The 22,386-nt window shown below is 42.3% G+C and overlaps 1 long non-coding RNA gene and 1 pseudogene across 6 annotated transcripts in view; one reads left to right on the plus strand and one right to left on the minus strand.

The window, feature by feature from the left end:
• The window catches only part of LOC144455779 (uncharacterized), a 140,568-nt gene that overhangs the window by 13,458 nt on the left and 104,724 nt on the right, over window positions 1-22,386 (plus strand). The window lies entirely within an intron of this gene.
• LOC110210443 (pyrethroid hydrolase Ces2e-like) overlaps window positions 1-22,386 on the minus strand; it is a 29,553-nt pseudogene that overhangs the window by 5,423 nt on the left and 1,744 nt on the right. Inside the window, exons 2-9 of the transcript XR_013484531.1 lie at window positions 15,682-15,886; window positions 14,232-14,370; window positions 11,566-11,699; window positions 6,978-7,131; window positions 5,667-5,771; window positions 4,663-4,761; window positions 2,144-2,284; window positions 551-625 (exon numbers count right to left, since the gene is read on the minus strand). The product of XR_013484531.1 is annotated as a pyrethroid hydrolase Ces2e-like (transcript). The remainder of the gene's footprint in view (window positions 1-550; window positions 626-2,143; window positions 2,285-4,662; window positions 4,762-5,666; window positions 5,772-6,977; window positions 7,132-11,565; window positions 11,700-14,231; window positions 14,371-15,681; window positions 15,887-22,386) is intronic.

Here is a 22,386-nt window from a genome sequence, read left to right on the forward strand (position 1 = left end):
CCTGAGATCTCTCCCTACTCCAAGCTGTCCTCCACTCATCTTCCAAAGTGATTTTCCAAGCCCAGATCTGACCATTTTACTCCTCTCCCCAACTTAATAATTTCTAGTGGATGTTCATTACCTCTAAGATTAAATGTCAGCTCTTACGTTTGGTATTTAGAGCTTTTAATAACGTGGCCCCATTCAGTCTTACACATTATTACCCTCCTCACACTCTATGGTACAGTTATACCAACCTTGTCGCTCCTCACTTCATATTTCATCTCTCACCTCCATGCCTTTGCATTGGCAAGACTCAGCTCAAACGTACCTTGTATGGAACACCTTTCTTGGTTCCTGCCTCCTCCAGCTTCTAGTGCCTTACCCCTCCCCCAAGATTTTCTCTCCATGTATTTTCCATCTATCTCTGTATGTGCAGGTTATCTCCCTCATCCAATGTAAGTCCTTGGAGGTCATGGACTATTTTATTTCTCTTTGTCCCTGGGTCAAGCCCAGTGCCTGCTAGGTAGTAGGTGCTTATAAAAAGAATCTTGATTAACTGGTATCTCACCAAAAATAAACTTTGCAATACTGATTGGATACTTTCTTTATCCATGTTTTCCTTAAATCCAGGAATGCCCATTTCCTGTGTAGAGAAAAATGCCGCACTGTGAATAACTTTTAGAACTTCATGAAATTTATGCATTTTTTAAACAAATCTAATCCAAGGAAGACTTTTACCCCTTAAGGAGGAACTAATGCCGTAGATTTGTTTAGTAATTACCAAATAATACCCAATACACACTGAACAATTCTCAAGATATTTTGGAAAATGGCCAGCAAAATGGCGGGTAATGCCCAGTACATAATAAACAGCAGTCATGGTTTCTTCATAATGACCTTATGTCCGTAGACCTTATGGCCTTAAGACCTTATGGCCTTAGACAATGACTGATGCTTACTATAATATATTATGCTAGAAATGATGCAGGTAGAAGTCTATTTTTCTGACTAGTGTAAATAGGCCGACTTTATGTGCATATGCTTAAGGAGGCAGCTGACAAGTGGTTGTTAATATCATGTCATATTTAAAATTAATATTGACCCAATGGCCTTTAGATATGATGACCTGAAGTCCATAGGAATGAGACCTGGTCTCCCACCAGGAGGGCCAGGTTCTAGTCCCAGCTGTGTGACTGGGGTTAAATCATGTCCATTCTGGGGGCCTCAGTTCTCTACTTTACAAAATGGGGATAACCATCTTAATGATCCCTACCTCAGTACATTGAAAGAAGTTTTTGTAAATACATCACAGCTTTTCTTATCACGACTGTGATATATTGTGGGCAAGCATAAGAAATTAAGTGGGAATTTTTTGGGAGTTTTGTGGAAGCCATAGATGACAGGCAAAGGCCAGCAGATGACACAGAAAAAGTTTAGAAATTCAGAAATACATAAAATATATGTATAGTATTTTACAATGTCAACATATGCTATCTTTAATAGCATACTAATTCAGTCTTCTCCTCTGGTATGAAGGACAGGGGCCAAAAAATGTTATATGGATTTTTCCAGATCGTGGGGGCACTGCACCCCAATGTGGAAGGGATAACTATAAATCTGGAATTTTTTTATTCAGTTCTGAGCATCACATTTGAGACAGAAAATAGAGACACTGAGAAGGGGGTCATGGTCTTGCCATATAGGGATGGGTTAAAAGAACTTGCTTTGCTGGTCAAAGAAAAACCTCAGGGCAGGGCAGACTTGATAGTTGTCTTTAACTGTCTGGTGGACAATCACCTGGAAGAGGCATTCACCTGGGGCCATTTGCCCTAAGGGCAGAGCTGGGAAAAACTGGTATAAGTGTTAAAAAAAAAGTAAATTTCCACTTGCTGTCATGGTGCCCTGCCCAAGCCTGAGAGCTGGCTAAAGTGGAAGGAGCTGCCTCAGGAGGCAGGAGGTTTTCCCTCCTTGGACGGCTTCAAGCAGAGGCTGCATGTCTGTTTGTCCAGTGAGTTATGGAAAGAATTCTCCTTCAACTCTGGCTTAGACTCCACGGCCACCAAGGTCCTGACCAACCTGGAAGTCTGTCATTCTTTAGAGAAACATAAACTCTTGAGATCAGAAAGGTGCTGGCACAGAATAGAACATGCTAGAATCTTACCACAGGAATAACCCAGCCACATTCATGGTTGTTGACCCCAATGATGGAAGGGACGTGGTGGAACTCTCCTGTAGCCAGCATCTCTTCAGGATGTTTGGGGAAGAATTGCCCATCGATTACACCGGGGAATAACTGGAAATTCTAAAGAAAGAAGAAAAAAAAAGGCCAGTCTATCTCCACAATCCCCTTTCAATGTATCTCTTTCTCATCATTCTCATTGTAACTATTCTATTTTAGACTCTTTATCACTTACCTGGATTCCTTTTTTTTTTCCTATTTTTTGGGAGGAAATCAAAGCTAAGTGACTTGCCTAAGGTCACACAGCTAGTAAGTGTCTGAGAATGGATTTGAACCCAGGTCCTCATAACTCTAAGGCTGGTGCTCTTTCCACTGCACTACCTAGCAGTCGCCACTTAATCTGGACTGTTGCAATAGTTTCCAAAATGTCCTTCCTGTTTCCCCATCTAATTTATCACACACACACACACACACACACACACACACACACACACACACACACACACACACACACACTCTCATGCACAAACCCACCCCTTCCTCATCTCAGATTTGCTCATGATAATCCATTGCATTCAAAAACAGTCCCATGACTCCTCATTGCCCAAAGAATACCTTTAATACATCAGTATGGTATTCAGATCCCTCTTTTCTACCTTTCCAGTCTTATCTCACAATATGTGGACTCTAGCCTGTGCCAAGTACCTTATGTTTCACCAAGAATAGATTCTTGGGTATCCACTGAAAGCCAGCCACCATTTCCTACCTTTCTGCCTTGGCTCACTTCTCTCCACTTGGCTGGAATGACCTTTCCCCCATTGCTATCTGCTGAAATTCTTCAGTTCCTTCAAGAGCCAATGTAGCTCCTATGTCTTCCACAAAGCCTTCTCTGATATGGCAGCCAGAAGGACCTTTTCCTTCCTCAGAGTTCCTACCGCATGTGCTTCTGACACCCTGGGTGGACTTAGGTTCTGTTACTTGCATATGGCATGAAGCGCTCTCCTCTAAGAAGGGGAGTTCCATCATGGACCTATCTTTTATCCAAGTTTTGTGTCCTCCCAGGCTTGACACAGAAGTGCTCCAGAAATGCTTCTGGAATAAACAGCAGGAGAGCCATGGCCTCAAAGTCAATGGATCTGGATTCTGCTCCTGGCTCAACTGCTAACAGACTCTATAACTTTAGGCAAATCACACTCCCTGTAACTTTAAGCAAATTATGTACATTTATGGACACTGTGGACCATAGCACAACAATACTATCCATGGGGTTTTTCTGGCAAAGATACTGGAGTGGTTTTTCATTTTTTTCTCTATTAGATTAAGGCAAACAGAGGTTAAGTGACTTGCCCAGGTTCACACAGCTAGCTAGTAGGTGTCAGGGGCTGGATTTGAAGTGAGGTCTTCCTGACTCCAGAACTGGTTCTCTATTCACTGAGACCTCAGGATTTACCCATCTATAAAATGGGAATAATGATTCTTGCACTGCCTCCCTCCTGGATTGTTATGAGAAAGGCACTTTATAAACCAGTATGATAATAAGAAAGGAGGACTTTACAGACATAAGACACACCTGAACAAAGGCACTGGTAAGAGGAATGTTGGTGAAACATTAAGACATCACCATCATAACATTCATTTAGTGCTCGCTATATGCCTGGCACGGTACTAATAAGCACTTTACAATTATTATCTCAGTTCATCCTCACAACGACTCTGGGAAGGAGGTGTTATTATAATTTCCATTTTATGGATAAGGAAACTGAGGCAAACAGGTTAAATGACAGTTAATGTCTGAGGCTAGATTTGAACTCAGGTCAGTTTTCCCAAACCACTGCACTACCTAGCTGCATCTTCCATACCTTAGTTTATAGAATGTCAGGGCATAGAATGTTGGAAATGCTGGGAAAAAATCTAATAAAATAGAATATCAGCAGGGGAAGGAATCCTGAAACAAATAATGTTGGAACCCCGAATGTTCGAAGCAGATTCAAATGGACCCTTCCAGCTCTAAAGCTATGATTCTCTAAACAGAGAATGTCTGAGTGGGAAGAGTTGTGAGACTAGAGCATGAAAAAGCTTAGAACCTTAAAACCTGAAATGTTTGGATCACAGAGTGTTGGAAGGATTCTTAGGATATAGTATGTCCAGAGTGGAAGTGGTGGAACCTTAACACACACACACACACACACCACACCACACAACACACACACACAAACTGAGAGCACAGAATGTTTGGAGGTAAGAGAGATCCTAGAAAGAAGAATGTCAGAGAAAGAAAGAACCTTCAGACCAAGATAATTGGAGATGTAAATATCCTTGAAGATCATCTAGTTAGTAGTGGGAAATGGAGACTAAGAGAGGGACGTTCCTAAGATCTTCCCCTCAATCGTCACCAATGGATGATGGAAAGAAAGGGCATCCAGGCTGGGTGTCCAGCCCTGGCCTGAGCTGTTTTGGCAGCTCTTATTGGTACTGGAACCCTTGTTTCTCAGCTTCCATACCTTGGCAATGGCCAGGATCTCTTCTTCAGATTTGTTCCTAAGGCACTGAACCATGGAGGCAGAACTGTGTCCGTTACAAGCAGACAGATTGGCAATGACCTGCAAAAAGGCACCCACAAAGAGTTAATATTCTCATTGAGGAACCCCTGGTCTGTATAACAATAGAGGAATCCTTTCATACTCATCAGGAACATGGCAGAAGATCATTTCTATAGGTGATGATGCAGTAATGGTGGAAAGGAGACCAAGCTGGAATCTGTCTGACCACCAAAGGGGGTGAGTCCCCTAATCATGAGCCTTCTCTGCACAGGGCTCAGTGCCAGCCAATGGGGATGGGGATGGGCAGGGGCAGGTTACAAGGACACAGTCCCTGCAGCCAAAGACTTTATCATTTACTCAGGGAGAAAAGGCCTAAATATCCATGAAGGACACGGGATCAGGTCTGGTATGTTGGAAAAGCCCTGACATTGGCTCAGAGACCTCCATTCTGGTCCCAACTCAGTCGCCAACTCATTGTGTGACCTTGGACGAGTCACAGAACGAGTGAACTGGAAAGGTAGAAGGGACTTCACAGATCATTCCATCTAACCTATATCTGGGCCCCCTCAAGAAATGATTCCTGGTGTTCTGGGGTGTCAGAAAATAGAATTGGGAGCTAGAAGGGACTTTACAAACCGTCTAACTTGAATGCACTTTTACAGAGGAAGAAACTGAGGCCCCAAGAGGAAATGCCTTACCTAAAATCACAGGCATAGGAAGAAACAGAGGCACAAACTGAATCCTCCCTCTCTCTGCCTCAGTTTCCTCCTTTGTAAAATGAGGGGGCTGGACTGGATGATCTCTATGGTAACTTTCAGCTTGAACATTCAGTGGCATTCCAGTGCACCTTTGTATAGCCCAGGTGAGTGGGAAAGTCAATGGTACACCAGGCCATGGGGTTGGGAGGCCAATAGGCCTAAGGAAGGATAAGAGGGATTGCAGAGACCAAAGCACAAGGAACTTACGTTTGCAATCATTTCTGAGCTAGAAGAAAACAAGTCAGGGAGGATGGCCACACCGCTCTCCATGATTGCTCTGTGGAACAAGCCTTTGGACATGGGAGACAGAACCTGGGGGAGCAGAGGAGAAAAAGAAGCAGTCATGGGGAGGCTCCTGGCTTAGCAGAGAGAGAGGAGACTGGGAGTCTGAAGGCCAGGATTGTTATATACCTGCCACATCCCTAAGCTACCCATATAGGACAGTCCTAAACAGAGGCCTCTACGTGGGACCGTGGCCTTGGGGCCCTTGGGCACAGCCAGGCCTGTAAGATATTTAGACAGGAAAGAAGGCTAAGTATCCATGGTGCAGGACTCTGGGTGGTTCAGTAACAGGGTATGATGAAATGCCTGTGTTTTGTAACTCAGCAATGCTATTCCTATACCCTATCTCCTTACAAGGTCACATTGTTTATTAATTATTGGTTATTGTTTATTGATTATGAGAAAGCCCAGGGCTGTTGTGAGGATCAAATGACTTTAAATCCAACAGTTTTCCTACTATATAATAGGAATTTTCCACTTTCCCATCAGCTATTTTTTTTTTAGCATTATCCTTCCACTGAAGTCATCTTCTCATGCCTTGTCACATCCTGGAGGCTATATCAGTGATGTGCGAACTCATGGAGGAGAAGGGCTACTAAGTCCCCTGACGGATTTTATGTCTGTCATTTGAGGGCCAGGCATGCTATGCTCTCAGAGGCTCATTGGCAGAGACTGGAGAGAGCAGATCTGCAGCCACAGCTGGTCACAAAGTCCACCTGGGAAGGCACAGAGAGGCTGTGAGCAGCATTGGGAAGAGGTGAACCTCAGTGGTGAAATCAGGGATCCATTGGGCCTTGAATTATTTCATCATTACCCTGTACATTTCTTTTGCTCTTACGTGAAGTTGTTAGTAAGCCTTTAAAAAAGGATTACTCATCTTCTATTTCCAATAAAGCAAGAGGAAGAAGGGCCTAGACAACGTCAGGTCTAGGGCAGGGGAGTGTAGTAGGGTCTCCAAATGAAAGGCAAGGGCAAGTGCCAGCCTTAGAGAAAGAAGTCATCAGTTGCAATGCTTCTGAGAGGGAGGTGGATAGGAGGAGAGGAAGAGGAAGAAAAATTCAGGTCCATCGAGGGCTGGGGAACCTGCAGTCTTGAGGTCATATGTGGCCCTCTAGGCCCTCAAGTGCATCCCTTTGACTGAACCCAAACTTCCCAGAACAAGGATACACCTCTGGATATCTTTGATTTGACTGCAAGAGGCCCCCTTCAGGCTGGGGTCATTTTTTTTTTACCTACATGTGAGGAAACACTTGTCCCCCCAGCTGACTCGCCAAAGATGGTCACACGGCCAGGATCTCCTCCAAAGTGGTCAATATTCTTCTGGACCCACCTCAGGGCAGCCACCTGATCCAGGTAACCCCAGTTGCCAGGTGCATGCTCATCCCCAGTGCTGAAAGCCAGACATTAGATAAGGTTGGAGACTTCTGAAGAAGAGCAGCAGTTTCACAGGATTATGACATTTAAAGACCATTGCCTCCAGCTGGATGATAAGCTGGATAGACTGCTGGACCTAGACCTGGCAAGACCAGTATTCATCTACTAGCTGGTTGACCATGGGCTAGTCACATAGACCTCTGACTCAGTTACCTCATCAGTAAAATGGGGATAATAATGGCATGTGTCTCTTAGAATTACTGTAAGGATAAAATGAGACACAGTTTATAATGGACTCTGTAAACCTGAAAGGACCATGCAAATGCTAGTTGTTGCTGTTCTTATTTTACAGATGTAAATTGGTGACACAGATCTTGAATTCCCCCACCTGCAGGACTCCCAGTGCATGCCTCTTTCCATGGCTTACTGTGCCTTTCAGGGAGAGCCTCTGCCATGCTGCTTGCTTCCCTTCCAGCTTACTCCCTGATCTCTTCCACTTCCCCACCAGCTGCCTTACCCCCAGTCTCCCTTTCCCCTCCTTTTTTATTAGCTCTCCTTTCGGTTTTGTCTTCCTCTATTAGAATGTCAAGTCAAGAGACATCTACTGAGCACCTACTATGTGCCAGGCACTATACCAAGCTCTGGGCATACAGAGAAAGGTAAACATAGTCCCTGCCCTCGAGGGTTTACAGTTTAATGAGGGAGATAGCATACAAACAGATGTGCCCAAGGAACATTTATATAGGAGAGACTGGGGATGATCCCAGAGGGAAGGCCCTGGCAGTACTAGAGGCAGGGAGAGGCTTCTTGAGAAGGTGGGATTAGCACTGAATCCTGAAGGAAGCCAGGAGGAGGAGTGAAAATGAACAGATTCAATGGAATATCTTATGTAAGCATCACGAAGGAGGCAGAGAATGTGGAGGAGCATGGGAAGACTAGAGAGGTAGGAAGACCAGGCTCCTCTCCATGAACTCTACAATCCAGCAACATAGTACTCCTCATGCTCACATACAACTTTCTATCTCCCAAGTCTGACTTTCATTGGCTGCCTCATGACTGGAATTCCTTGAAGGAATGTGAGACAGCTCTAATCACATCTTCTTTAAGAGATCTCACTTTCCCTTCTACCCCTCCCCCACATACCATCACTGCTAGGGCCTTCTAGAACAAGGACCCCAGTTTGAGGCTTTATAGAAATTATTACTTGGGAAGCTAGGAGAGGCATAAGCTTTATTACCACGTAGTACACCAAGCAGGCAAAATGAAAGCAACATACAAACACACACATACACACACATCATATCTCCCCCTCCCACCCCCCACATAATGCGTCAACCTGTATTGATAGACAGAGTTTCAGGGCACTCACATGAGGGGGACTCGTACAGTAGCAAGGTCTTGGTGGGAGTACATACTCAGAGTGGGCTCTGAGCAGGTCAGTCTTATCCCTTAAAGGGAGGATTGGTTGGGACACACAACCAGAACCATATGTGAGAGAGGGAACTCTTAATCAGTCGTGGGTGTGGTGGGGAAATTCCCCAGAGTGTGTGCCAGCACAAATCTATGCAGTCTGCTGGGAGTCCATTCAGGAGGTGAGGTTACTCACAGGATCAGAATAAGTCAGGGCTTGTGAAAGTACTCGTTGTCTGCTATTGCTTAAATGTTTTATGGTCTTTAGGACCACTTACCCTGTGACTCCATGGTGGAGTTCTATCACTTACAACAACGTGTTTCAAAAATCACAATTGTCACACCTTCCCTCTGAGATTACTTCTCTTGTACATTGCATATATTTTGCATCTATATGGACATTTACATGTTGTCTCCCATTAGACTTGAACTCTCTGAGGGTAGGAATTGACTTTCTTTTGTATCTCAAAACACTAAGTGGTGTGCCTGGCATATAATAAGTGCTAAAAATGCTTGTTAACTGACTGATTGACTAAATAAGGGGGTGATGGTCTGACCTGTGCTGTAGGAAGATCACTGACAGCTGAGTGGAGGATGAACTGGAGCAGAGAGAGAAGAGGCAAAGAGGCCAACCAAGCAGGTATTATCAGTCCAAGTGTAAGATGGTGAGAGTTTCCTCTGGAGTGTGGTAGTGTCAGAGGAGAGAAGCAGGTGTATATGACAGATGTAGCAAGGGTAAAGTCAATAAGACTTGGCAACAGATTGGGTATAGGGGAAAGAAGAGTGAGTAGTGGACGATGACACCTAGATTATAAGTCTGGGTGACTGAGAGGGTGATGGTGCCTTTAATAAATAATAGGGATATTATCAAGAGGTGAGGCCTTGGTGGAATGAGAAGGAGTTCAGTTTTGGAAATGTTGAGTTTGTAATACGACATACATTTTGAGATAGTTGGAAATGGGATACTGTAAATCTCTGTAAGAATCATGCTGTCTAGCCATAAAGGGGAGAAGATGTATGGGATGATTGTGGAGATGGATGGATGGGTGGATGGATCCATTAAGGTTTTTTGAGAACAGAGGACAGACATGGGCAAGTTTGTGGGTAGTAGGGAAAGAGTAGGGGGTGAGGGAAGAGGAGAGAGAGAGAGAGAGAGAGAGAGAGAGAGAGAGAGAGAGAGAGAGAGAGAGAGAGAGAGAGAGAGAGAGAGAGAATGACAGAGAGAGAGATTAAAGAATATTGAAAGTGAGTATGATAGAAAGGGCAATCTTCTAGAGAAGACTCGATGGAATGTGATCATTTGTGTGTGTAGAAAGCTTAACCTCAGAGAAGAAAAGGTCCACTTTTTCATGTAAGTAAGAGGTAAAGGAGGAGATAGTAATAGAAGGTATCTGATCAATGTGAGGTAAAGAGGAGAGAATATGAGGGAGCTCAGTGGATGGCCTCATTTTTTCCCCCAGCAAAACAGAAAGCAAGACTCTGAGTTGAGATGGTGAGGAGAGGAAGAGCCATGAGAAGTTTGAGGAGGGATGCAAACGTGTAGAAAAGCTGCTCTGGTGAGTGAGAAAGTGAATTGATTATAGAGGTGCAGAAAGATTGCCTTGCCACAGTGAGGACTCAGTTAAGATTATGTAACATTAATCTGCATGGATCCAGGCAACATGGTTTCATGATTTTCTCTAGCTTCATTCAGCAGTACGTAAAGAAAAGCAAAAGGAATGGCTGATGGGAGTAATCCAGTGCTGAGGTTTGGCAGGGAAAGATTTGTCATAGGATAATGGTTCAGTGCAGAGATGAAGTGGTTCCCTAAGGGATTAAGTTGGGGAAGTTAAGAGAATATAACCAGTCAGGAGTGACAGCATGGGAAAGCATGGGTGTAGGGGATTGAAGGTGAAGTTGAGGATGAAGAACAGGATTAGGGTTTACCAGGCAGAGAATCTAGTGGAATGATAAGAGATTATAACTACATGGAGGAATTTCATAGTTAATGAACATAGAAGTGGTACACTTATGAGTCAGGTAAAATCAAGGGTGCTACAATCTCTGAGGTGGGGTGGAGGAGTAGGTTATGAGAAATGAATATGTTGAGGAACTGGGGAGTAAGAATGGTGAAAGGAATATCAAAATGAATGTTGGAGTCCTTCAGCATGAAGGTGGGAATTGGGAAAGAGAGAAAGACTGGAGACAAGGCATTGAACTCTTTGAGAAAGGAAGGAGAATGTCCATGAGGATGGTAAATAACAGCTACTAGAATCTAGACTGGGTGATGAATATGGAGTGAATGAACCTGAAAGGAGAAGTTGCTGAGTGATGGTGGTAGAGGGAGAGTCTGGAAGTGGTAGTGGGAAACAAAGAGTATTTTGGCATCCTTGTGATTCAGGTAGGAATGAAAATGCAAATAGTGCTGGAAATGGTCACCAGGAAAGCTGCATCATCAGAAAAAAGTCAGGGTTTAGTGAGAACAAGTAGGTAGAAGGGGTAAGAAAAGAAAGGGTTAAAGATGAAAACAGGTTTTTTACTTATGAAGCAGGCTCTCCAGAGAGCACAGTAAAAGGGGTAGATAACTTTAGAGTAAGACATCACAGAAAATTAGTATTTGGAAAGCTAATGGAATCATGAGCTTTATTATTATGCAGTACAGCAAACTGGGGTTAGGTTAACAAGGATCATCTTGTTTTCTTTTTTTGTAACTCTAGCACTTAATACTGTGCCTGATGCTTAAGAAATGTTTTAGCTACCTGCTGATCTGTCTGGTAGTCTATCCATCCATCCATCAGCCTGTCCATCTATCTATCTATCTATCTATCTATCTATCTATCTATCTATATCTATCTATCCATCTATCTCAAATCTGAGGCAGAGGGAGAAGTGAATTTATTGGTCATGAGAAGCAGGGCAATGATATGAAATTGGGTCCTCAGGCCACAAATCTAGTTCTTTTCCCACTACACCATGAATAGCTTGTGGGGAAGGCAAGAGATATATTGTCTAGTCAGGAAAAATAAACTTATGCTCACATTTTCCTGGGGTCAAATCTCACCTGAAGAACCCAAGGATGCCCAGCCTGTACTGGATGGTGACCACTATGACATTCTGGGAGGCAGACAATATTGAACCATCATATAGGAAAGCACCGCCAAAAACGAGACCACCGCCATGGATCCACACCATCACCTGCAGGAATCAGATATGGTTTTCCTTACAGGAACAAATCCCATTGAGCATGGCTCTTCCACTCCCTTGTTCAACAGGAGAATACTATATCCTCTTATCTTGTGACCAGTGTTAAAGTAGATCTAAATGTGAGTGGATTCACTTATCAAGACTCTGTATATCAAGAGTGGATAGGGTATGCATCAGAGCTACTCTCAAGTAAGAGCCCACTTGACTTGACTCAAAGGCAGTTCAGATCCACCTTAGAGTCTTCCTGGCAGGATGCACTCCCTGAGGTCCTCCTGTTGCCAAAAATACACACAGAGCAAAACAACCTCTTCTAAAGGATCCTTGTACCCCCCCAAACCAGGCAAAGGATGCAGGACTCCCTTCTAAGGGACACAGACCCAAGCCAACAACTGAGAATGCACCTTGGACAAAAGCTCTTTATGTCATATCATCTTTATGTGGGTGTTTCAGCTGTGGCCCAGAGAACCTTTCTATGTAACAATAGCTGCCCTCTCAAAGGCAAGATAAGCTGCTAGAAGAGATTGCCAGCACTAGGATATGCCTTCTATTGGTTCTTTTTTAAAAAAATTATGTTATTTTTAATTTATGGAATAAACTAATGTTTTCTATAACAGTATAATAAAAAAGATGATTGTGAACTTGCTTTGAATAATTTGCTATTCCTTTTAAATATACAATCAAATTATCAAAGTAAATTCTTTCATTTTTTCATTTTTGGTTCTTCTAGATCACTCCCTTTTAGGGAGAAGTTTCACGTTATTAAAACTCATCTTTAAAAGACTTTAACCCATCTCCTGCCATAAGCCTATGTTTAATCCTTCCCACTGTATTTGCCTTGTGGAGATGGGGTGGGGCAGGGAGGGATGTCATTTCAATCTTATTTCATAGACACCAAACAGGATTACCCAACTCCAGCATAGGAGACCACGGTAATTTTCAGGCAAGGCTAAGCCTTGGGGGGAACGTAATCATTAGAAAACCAGAACCAGTAAGAGTTAAAAATCCAGTTGTCTTCTTAAAAGCATGATGTTGTTGAGTTGTGTCCGACTCTTTGTGACCCTGTATGGGGGATTCTTGGCAATGTTACTGGAGTGGTTTGCTACTTCCTTCTCCAGTGGATTAAGGCAAAGAAAGGTTAAGTGATTTGCCCAGGCTAACAGATCTAGTGAGTGCTTGAGGCCGGATCTGAGCTCAGGTCTTCCTGACTCCAGGCCCAGTGCTCTATCCGCTGAGCCAACTAGCTCAGTGGAGAGAGCATAATTCTAAGAGTTAAATGCTGGGCGAGGAAGAATTCTTATAATCTCTAGGTCTAAAATTACAAGAGAAAGACCTACTGTTACTGTTCAGATAACACCATGGTGTTTTGAATGTTTGGTTCCTTCTGTCAGTGCTTTGGGATGCTGCATGCCTAGGAGGGGCAGGGAGCTGAAGGGGCTTTTGCTCACGTGGGAAGATTCTTTCCCTTCTATGGAATGTAGCAAGGGATTGGCTGGAATTCTGTGGGGCCTCAGGAAGGAGACAGATTGCAGATATATGGGTAAATGCAGTGGATCAATCCTGGACACTGAGAAAGCCAGAGCATGGACTGGCTTTGGGGAGGGCACATTTTGCTATCAGTAACCAAGTGTGTGGATACAACAGGGAGCCCATTACAGAAGTGGACTTGCCTTGGACCTGCTTCCCTTGGGTGATCACTTTGGTGGGTATTCCTGTGTACCTGGGAATTCTGTGTCAGGCAGGATCATTGGATCATAGGTTTTAGAACTGAAAGGGATTTTAGAGGTGGACTAGTGCAACTCTGTCATTTGACAGATGAGGAAACTGAGGCCCAGAAAAGTTAAGGGCCTTTCGAAAGGTCATATAGCTAGTAAGTGAAAGAGCTGGGGTTTGACCTCAGGAATTCTCTCTCTAAATCCTATGCTCTCTTCACTACACTCCGTGGTTTGTTTGCCACGACATCCATCTCCCTTCCCACCCTCCATCCAAAACATAAACTGTTAAGGTACTAACAATGAAGAGTACTGCAAAATCTCATTCTTTCTAGTATAGCTGGTCTGAATCCAGTTCTGCTGAACTTTCCCTGATCAAACTTAGTTTCTGTTGTACAAAAGTCCTCTGCCCCATGGAACCAGGCAACCTCACATCTACTAAGCTCACTCTTTCCTTCCAGGTGCCCCTATGTCTCCTAGAAGCAATGGAAATGCATTCCTTGTTTCCCTTGTTTCCTTACTCCAGGCCTGGCACTGTAGCCATTGTGCCACCTAGATGCCTTGAAGTAATGAGGCAGATTTCAGCCTTATAGGAGAAAACATTTGCTAACTATGTGAGTTGTTGCCCAAGAATAGAGTGGATTGCCTTGAGAAGTAGTGAGCTCCCTGACAACTTCAGGGAAGGCTAGATGACCTTTTAGAGAAGATGACAATTCCCATGCTGGTGGGATGAGGTGACCTCCAAGGTTCCACACAGTTCTCATGCCTTAGAATTCTCATCCCCTGAAGTGGAAGTTACAGAGATCTGGCTTACCGGCAATCTGGCTCCCTCTTTTGCATGGGCAGGAGCATAGATGTTAAGGTACAAACAGTCTTCAGAATTGGGAGGAATAGAGATGTTTACTTTCATGACTGCTGCTGTTTTTTCTAGGGTAATGATATTCTGCAAACACCTGGAAAACACAGGAGATGACTGATCTGAATAGAATTATGTTGGGATAATAATAATAATAATAATAATAATAACAACAACAACAACAGAGTGCTTTGAGATTTGCAAAGCACTTTACAAAGACTATCTCATTTGACCATCACAATACTCTTGAGAGATAGGTGCTATTATTATCCCTAATTTATAGATAAGAAAACTGAGGCAGGCAGAGGTGCAGTGACTTGCCAACATTTCACAACTTCTTATACAGTCTTTTTCGTTTTTCATTGTTTATTGAAATGTTTGGTTGTGTTGGTAATTGTTAAGTTGGAAACAAAGTATTTTTTAAATAAAAAAACAACATGGAAACCAAATAGATACTACCAACAGGCAAATAGCTAACACATCACAGTGTGTGAATGCCATGGAATGTGATTGCACTGAAAGAGAGGATGAATGTGAGGAACTCAGAAAAACTGCTGCAGATTGATGAAAATTGAGCTAGACCAAGACAGACCACGATGAGAGACATTTTAACAAGAGCGTCACTGCTGACCACTGTGTCAGTTGGATTTTCTTCGTTACAGAGGAGTATTAGTTTGGAGGTGTAGGAGGGAGGCTGGGGTAGGGAATGGGCAATAAATGTGGTCTCCAAAGCAAAAGGCATCAAATTGCTTAAAAAACAAACGATGGGTCTGATTCAATGACTTCTAAAGCCTCCCCCTGTTTTCTGCACCTATCAATCTATGCGGTTCTGGCTTTGCTATTAACTAGCTCTGTGACATTAGGTGACTCACTTAATTTTTGTTGTTGCTCTGTCATGTCCGACCCATCATGGCCCCGTATGAAGTTTCTTGGCAGAGACACTACAGCCATTTGCAATTTCCTTCTTGTGCTCATTTTACAAATGAGGAAACTGGGGGCAAATAGGGTGAAGTGACTTGCCCAGGGTCACACAGCTAGTAAGTGTCCGAGGTCACATTTGAACTCAAGTCTTTCTGAGTGCAGGCCCAGTATTCTATCCTCTGAGTCACTTAGCTGCCTCTAATCTCTGTTACTCTTTGTTTTCCCATCTGTAGCAATATGTGTACTAACTACCTCACAGTATTTTTCTAAAGTCTGTTATTCTCTAAAGTCCAAATAAATGCAAACTATTATCGTTAAGCAATTAGTTGAAGCCTCAGAGCTCAGGGGGAGATAGGGAACATTCATTCCTTCAATAAATATTTAATAAATGTCTACTGTGTGCAGAATACACAGAGACAAAATGTGGATGAGACACGATGACGCCCTGTGCTTATCTGATAAGAAAAGGAGAGAGGAAAGTGCTTACGTGGGTGGATGAGAGGTTGTGTCTCTCACATTGCTCCAGGAATCTGGTGGTTGTGGAGGAGAAAACCTCAGGGCCCCCACAGGGGGTTTGGCAAAGGGGATTCCCAGGAAAACATTGACAACTTTATCAATCACCTTGATACTGATTTGAGTCCCTTGGATTTGTCCAGACTCAGTGGTCCTGATGAGGTCATCTGCATGATGCCCTGTGAACAAAAGGGACAGAAATCCTCAGGGACAGAGGGCTGAAATGATGTCCAAATGCCCCTCTAAATCCCGCACTGTGACCATTTTTTCATTAGATGGGAATGCAAACCTCCTCCTATTTCTGCCATGATTCTTTTCATTTCCCTCAAAGATCTCCAGTGGTGGGGAACTTACTCCAGAGAAGGTCCATTTGCACTTTAAGACAGCTCTGCCACTGACTCAGGAGCTGTGCAGCATCAGGAACCTGAGGCTTAAGATCAAAGCTTCTACTCCCAACAATCCCATCACCAGTCCAGCTTAGGAAAGCACAGAACTAAAAATCAGTGCCATATAGTTTATCAATATGACCAACTGAGCAAAGACCTAAGGAGCACCTACTATGGGCAATGCCCTCAGCTCTGAATTGAGGATCAAATGGCAGGAATTTCCATTCTCCTAGAGAACAATGACTTGTGTACCAATAACTAGGAATACAAGGGAGAGGTATAAAGGAGAGTTCCTGGCAAAGAGCTAGGAAAAGACATGAGGAGGGTCAGGAAAAGCTCTGCTACAAGTGGCAGTGCCAGGCTGCATTTTCACCAGAACTAGACTGGGGAAGTATTCTCTGGGCATGGGAAAGACAGTAGACAAATAGATGGCAGAACAAGAAAGGCAGATGGAAAGTAGTTACATTGGGCTATAGTATGTGTCAGGAAGACTCATCTTCCTGAATTCAAAACCAGCCTCAGACACTATCTGTGTGACACTGGGCACGTCATTTCACCTGTAAAATGAACGGAAGAAGGAAATGGCAAACCAATTCCAATATCTTTGCCAAGAAAACCCCAAATGAGATTACCAAGGTCTGGACACAATTGAAAAACCACTGAGCAACAACACAACAAATGTGAATAGAGTAGTAGGTGATAAGGTTGGATGCACAGAGGACTGCATTAGGTCTCAGAGGATAGTGGTTCACATCACAGCTCTCCAATTTACTGCCTGTGTGAACTTGAAACAATTTCTTTCCCTTCCCTAAGCCTGTTCCTCCTCTTTGATTTAATGGGAAAAGGGCATTGAATCCAATGGTCCTTAAGATTCCTTCCAGCTCTCCATCCTAGAGTCAAAGAGCTAGAGACTTCTCAACTGTTGGGGCACACGGCCACACTCTGCTTGAATCAGAAGGACAAGGGTCAGGGGTCCCTCTGAAAGATTAGCATTCCCCTTTTATCAAAGGACATCAAAGTATAGCTTGATATAAAATGCATTGGACTGACTTTAACATATATCAGGTGGCCTTCAGTTTCTCCTCTATAATCATAATGGTTTGGGAGGATGAAAATAAAGAAATAACCCAAAGCCTCCAGCTTCTGGGATAAGAACTCACTGTTTAACAAAAACTGCTGGCAAAACTGGATAACAATGTGACAGAAACTAGGCATAGACCAACATCTCACACCATATACCAAGATAAGGTCAAAATGGGTATATGATTTAGACATAAAGGGTGATACCATAAGCAAATTATGAGAGTTGTAAACTAATCCAACCATTCTGGAGAATCATTTGGAACTATGCCTAAAGGGCAATCAAGCGGTGCATATTCTGTGACCCAGCAATACCACCAGTAGGTCTGCATCCCAAAGAGATCATAGAAAGGGAAAAGGATCCACATGTACAAAAATATTTATAGCAGCTATTGTTTTGTGGTGGCAAAGAATTGGAAATTGAGGGCATGTCCATCAGTTGGGGAATGGCTGAACAAGTTGTGGCATATGAATGTAATGGAATACTATTATGCTATAAGAAATGATGAGCAGGCAGATTTCAGAAAAACCTAGAAAGACTTATATGAACTGCTGCTAAGTGGAATGAGCAGAACCAGGAGAACATTGTACACAATAATAGCAACATTGTGCAATGATCTACTGTGAATGATTCGGCTCTTCTCAGCAATACAATGATCCAAGACAATTCCAAAGACTCATGATTGAAAATGCTATCCAAATCCAGAGAAAGAACTGTGGAGTCTGAATGCAGATCAGAGCATACTATTTTTACTTTTTTTTGAGTTTTTTCCCTTTTGTTCTGTTTCTTCTTTTACATGCCTAATGTGGAAATATGTATACATTATTGCAAATGTGTAAACTATATCAGATTGTTTGCCATATTGGGGAGGTGGGATGGGAAGAAGGGAAGGAGAAAACATTTGAAACTCAAAATCTTATTAACAATGAATATTGACTGAGCAGAGACAGAGGCTGTGGCCGCCTGGCCAGTTCCTCCTGAGTCTCCATTCCCCTCCAGGTGCAGTGTTCCTGGCTTCCAGACCTCCAAACCAGACTGGCTCATCCTGGAACTTTCCACAGTGCCTCGAGCTTCCTTGCCCAGGTACAGCCAACCACCACTGCAAACTCCTCAATTCAGAAGCCCCTCTGCACTGCTGGTCCCATCTCCCACTGCCAGAAAATAAATCTTTAATGAAATAACGGACTTCTAAGCATTCCCGATGAAAAGGCAAGAGCTGCAAAGAAACTTTGAAGTGCAAACAAAGGAATCAAGATAAACCATAAAAAGGAGGCTTTGCAATGTTCCAGAGCTTGATGAAACTACCATGATGTCATCCACAAACAGGACCAACTAGAGGCCCTCACTATCCAAAGGAAATCTTTCTTTAGCTCAGCCTGAGCTGATCTCCTCCATCCCAATGGTGAACAACTTTGTTTTTCCAAAATATTTCTCACTATTCTTGTCTATTTCCAACTTTGCATTGAAGTCACTGAGTTTCAAAGTCAATGATGATATAATTTAAAGGGTTATATTAAGATCTTAATAGAATTTCTCTACACTTTTATTCTCTCCAACAAATGCTGGTACATAGCCTAAAATTATCTTCATGGTCACCTTTTTACAAAAACTTATCGCAAGAAAAACCAATCAAGAAGGATTTATTAAACACCTACTATGTGCCAGGAAGGCACTGAAGATACAAGTACAAAGAATGAAGCAATCCTTCTTTGCAAAGAATCCACATTTTAGTGGACTCCAAATGTTCCATGAAATGAGGTTCCTTATGGCCTTTAGGCATACAATAAAATCAACTCTACCACATCTTTTATTTGCCTCTCCAAGAATAACCTGCGAGCCACTCTTGGCTCTCTGATTTCATTTGTAGCAAGAATTACAAGATTGATACAACTCTGTTGCTCCCATAGTATGTTTGTTTGTTTTTTTTTTAACAAAATTTTTTTAATGTGTAAAAGAAAACAAAAAATATAGATTTACATCTACTATTGTTAATGATGAACCTTGCCCTAAGTATATATTTTGCCTTGAAATATTAATGATAGAATGAAGCCATCATGATTAGCAAGACTTTTGGAAGCTAAGCTTTTGCTTCCAAAAATAATGTGTGTCAACTATAAAAACTCTTGTGTCCGCACACGCTGGAAACTTGAAAAGAAAATTTTATAGACTGTTTAAAAATCTTGAAATTTCTTTTTTTTTTTTTTGCTGTACTAATTTATTTATTTATTTTACCTTTTTAATTAATTTACTTTGATTTATCAACAATCACTTCCATAAGCTTTTGAGTTTTAATTTTTCTTCCCCTCCCTCCCTACCTTCCTCCCCAAGACATCACACAATTTGATATAGGCTATACATATACATTCCTATTAAACATATTTTCACATTAGTGATGTTGTAAGTAAGAATTAGAACCAATAGAAGGAACCACCAGAAAGAGGAAACAAAACATAACAGAAGAAAAAAAAGCAAATAGTATGCTTCAATCTGCATTCAAATTCCATAGTTCTTCCTTTGAATGTGGATAGCATTTTCCATCATGAGGCCTTTGGAGATGTCTTAGATCCTTGTATTGCTGTGAAGGGTTAAGTCTATCAATATTAGTACCTAACTGATTATATAATTCCCTTCTTGAGCCAAATCTGATGAGAGTAAGGTTCAAACAATGCTCATCTCCCTCCCTTCTTTCCCTCTGCTATAATAGGTGCCTGTGCTTTTTCCTGTAATGTCATTTACCCTTGTCTGCCTCCTCTTTTCCTTTTCTCTCAGTACATTTTCTTAGTTAGATCAGATTAATCCACTTCCTTGGATCCATTTAACCCACTTGCTTAGATTTTTTTTTTATCATTGCATCAAAGTCAACTTACACCCACTCCCTTTATGTATACCCTGTTAACATGGTGTAATAAGAATACCATTCTCAAGGGTTACAAGTGTCATCTTCCATTGTAGGGATGTAAATAGTTTGCCCTTATTAATAACATGTTTCTTTCTGTCCTGTTTACCTTTCTATATCTGTCTTGAGTATTGCATTTGAAGACCAAATTTTCAGTTGAGCTCTGGTCTTTTTATCAGGAAGGTTTTGAAGTCCCCTATTTCATTGAATATTCATCTTTTCCCTGGAAACATCATGCTCATTTTCACTGGGTAGCTGATACTTGGTGGTAATCCAGGCTCCTTTGCCTTAGGGAATATCATATTCCACATCCTACGGTCTTTTAATGTAGAAGCTGCAAGGTCCTGTGTAATCCTGACTGTGGTTCCATGATATTTAAATTGTTTCTTTCTGGCTGCTTGCAGTATTTTCTCTTTGACCTGGTAATTTTGGAATTTGGCTACTATATTCCTTGGTGTTTTCAATTTGGGATTTCTTTCAGGAGGTCATTGGTGGATGCTTTCCACGGCTATTTTACCCTCTGGTTCTTGGACCTCAGGCAGTTTTTCTTGATGATTTCCTGAAAGATACTGTCCAGGCTCTTTTTTCATCATTATTTCCAGGTAGACCAATAACTTTTAAGTTGTCTGTCCTGGATTGATTTTCCAGGTCAGTTGTTTTACCAATGAGGTATTTTAAATTATCATCTATTTTTTCATTCTTTTGTTTTTGTTTGACTGAGTCTTGCTCTCTCATTAGCTTCCATTTGCCCAATTCTAATTTTTAACAAATTGTTTTCTTCTATTAGATTTTGTACCTCCTTCCCCATTTGACCAATTGTATTTTTAGGGACTTGTTCTTTTCAATGTACTTTCCCAGTTGGCCAATTATATTTTTGGGGACTTATTTTCTTCAGTGTACTTTTTTTTTCCAGTTGTCCAATTATATTTTTTGTTTTTGTTTTTGCTCTTTTTTTTTTTGTCTAGGGAATGGGGTTAAGTGACTTGCCCAGGGTCACACAGCTAGTAAGTGTTATGCTTCTGAGGCCGGATTTGAACTCAAGTCCTACTGAATGTAGGGTTGGTGCTCTATCTACTGCGCCACCTAGCTGCCCCACCAATTGTATTTTTAAGGACTTGTTTTCTACAGCTAATTTTTGTCCTTTTTCCAAGCTATTGACTCTCTCTTGCATATTTCTCATTTCTTTTCCCATTTTTTCTTCTGCCTCTCCCATTGGACTTTTAAAATCCTTCTTGAGCTCTTCTAAGAAGGCTTTTTTGGTTTCAGACCAGTTCATATTCCCTTTTGAGGTTCCAGATGTGGGTTTGTTGACAATGTTGTCCTCTTTAGAATTTCTGCCTTCATCTTCACTCTTCCCATGATAAGAATCTATTGTATATTTCTTTTTGCTCATGGTGTTTGCTTATTTCCTGGCCTTTAATGAGATTGAGTTCTCCTGTGGGGTAGCAGAGGGCACTGACCCAAGCTTCTTGTGTTGGGATCTTAGGGCCTGGTTGATGACTTTGTGTTCAGGGGCCTCCAGTGCTGGCAGTTGGAGGCTGTAGGGTTCTGGCAGCTTACCTGCTGTTGGGCTGGAATCAATAACACTGGAACTCCTGTGATTGGATAGTGTGGCTCCTGGAGATTTCCTGTTTACCTGGGCCTTTCCTTCCTTTCACTTTCTTCAGCTGCTTTTAATGGATGTTGCAGGATGTTTCTCTGCCTGGGGCCCCTTGGAACACTGCTTCCCTTAGTTTTGCTGAGGCACTGAGAGACCCAGTAGCTGTAGAATGCTGAGGCACCTGATGATTTTCCAAGCTGGTTTCCACCAGTTCCCTGCCTGCTCCACCACCTGGGTTTCAGGATCTCCTCCTGGTATGCTGAGGTGGGGCTTTCTGCTAGCTTGTTGGGACACCTCCAGTTCTATACTGCTCCCCCTTCCCCAGGGCAAGAGGGGCCTTTCCCATTAATTCCTCAAGCTTCCTGGGCTACTGGACTGCTGCACCCCGTATTTATTCTGGTTCAGCCGTTCCGGGGTTTTTCCTGGGGCATTGGTGCACTCATTTGTCACTGGTCAAGGATCTCATATTTAAATTGTTAAAGTTTATAAATGTAAGGGGAGGAAATCTCTGAAGCATGTTTTTCTTGTTTCCAAGATCCATAAGAAACAAAATCAAATTATTTTCTAAGTACCATTCTCCAATAGATAAATGGACAAAGGATATGAACAAGGAAAAAAGCTGAGCTATTAACAATCACATATAAAAAATGTCCAAAGTATGAATAATTAAAAAATGCAAATTAAAGCAAATTTGAGTTTCCACTGCACACCTATTA

The sequence above is a fragment of the Phascolarctos cinereus genome, unplaced genomic scaffold, assembly GCF_003287225.1.
Source record: "Phascolarctos cinereus isolate Bilbo 61053 unplaced genomic scaffold, phaCin_HiC Scaffold_2;HRSCAF=192, whole genome shotgun sequence".
NCBI classification, from domain to species: domain Eukaryota; kingdom Metazoa; phylum Chordata; class Mammalia; order Diprotodontia; family Phascolarctidae; genus Phascolarctos; species Phascolarctos cinereus.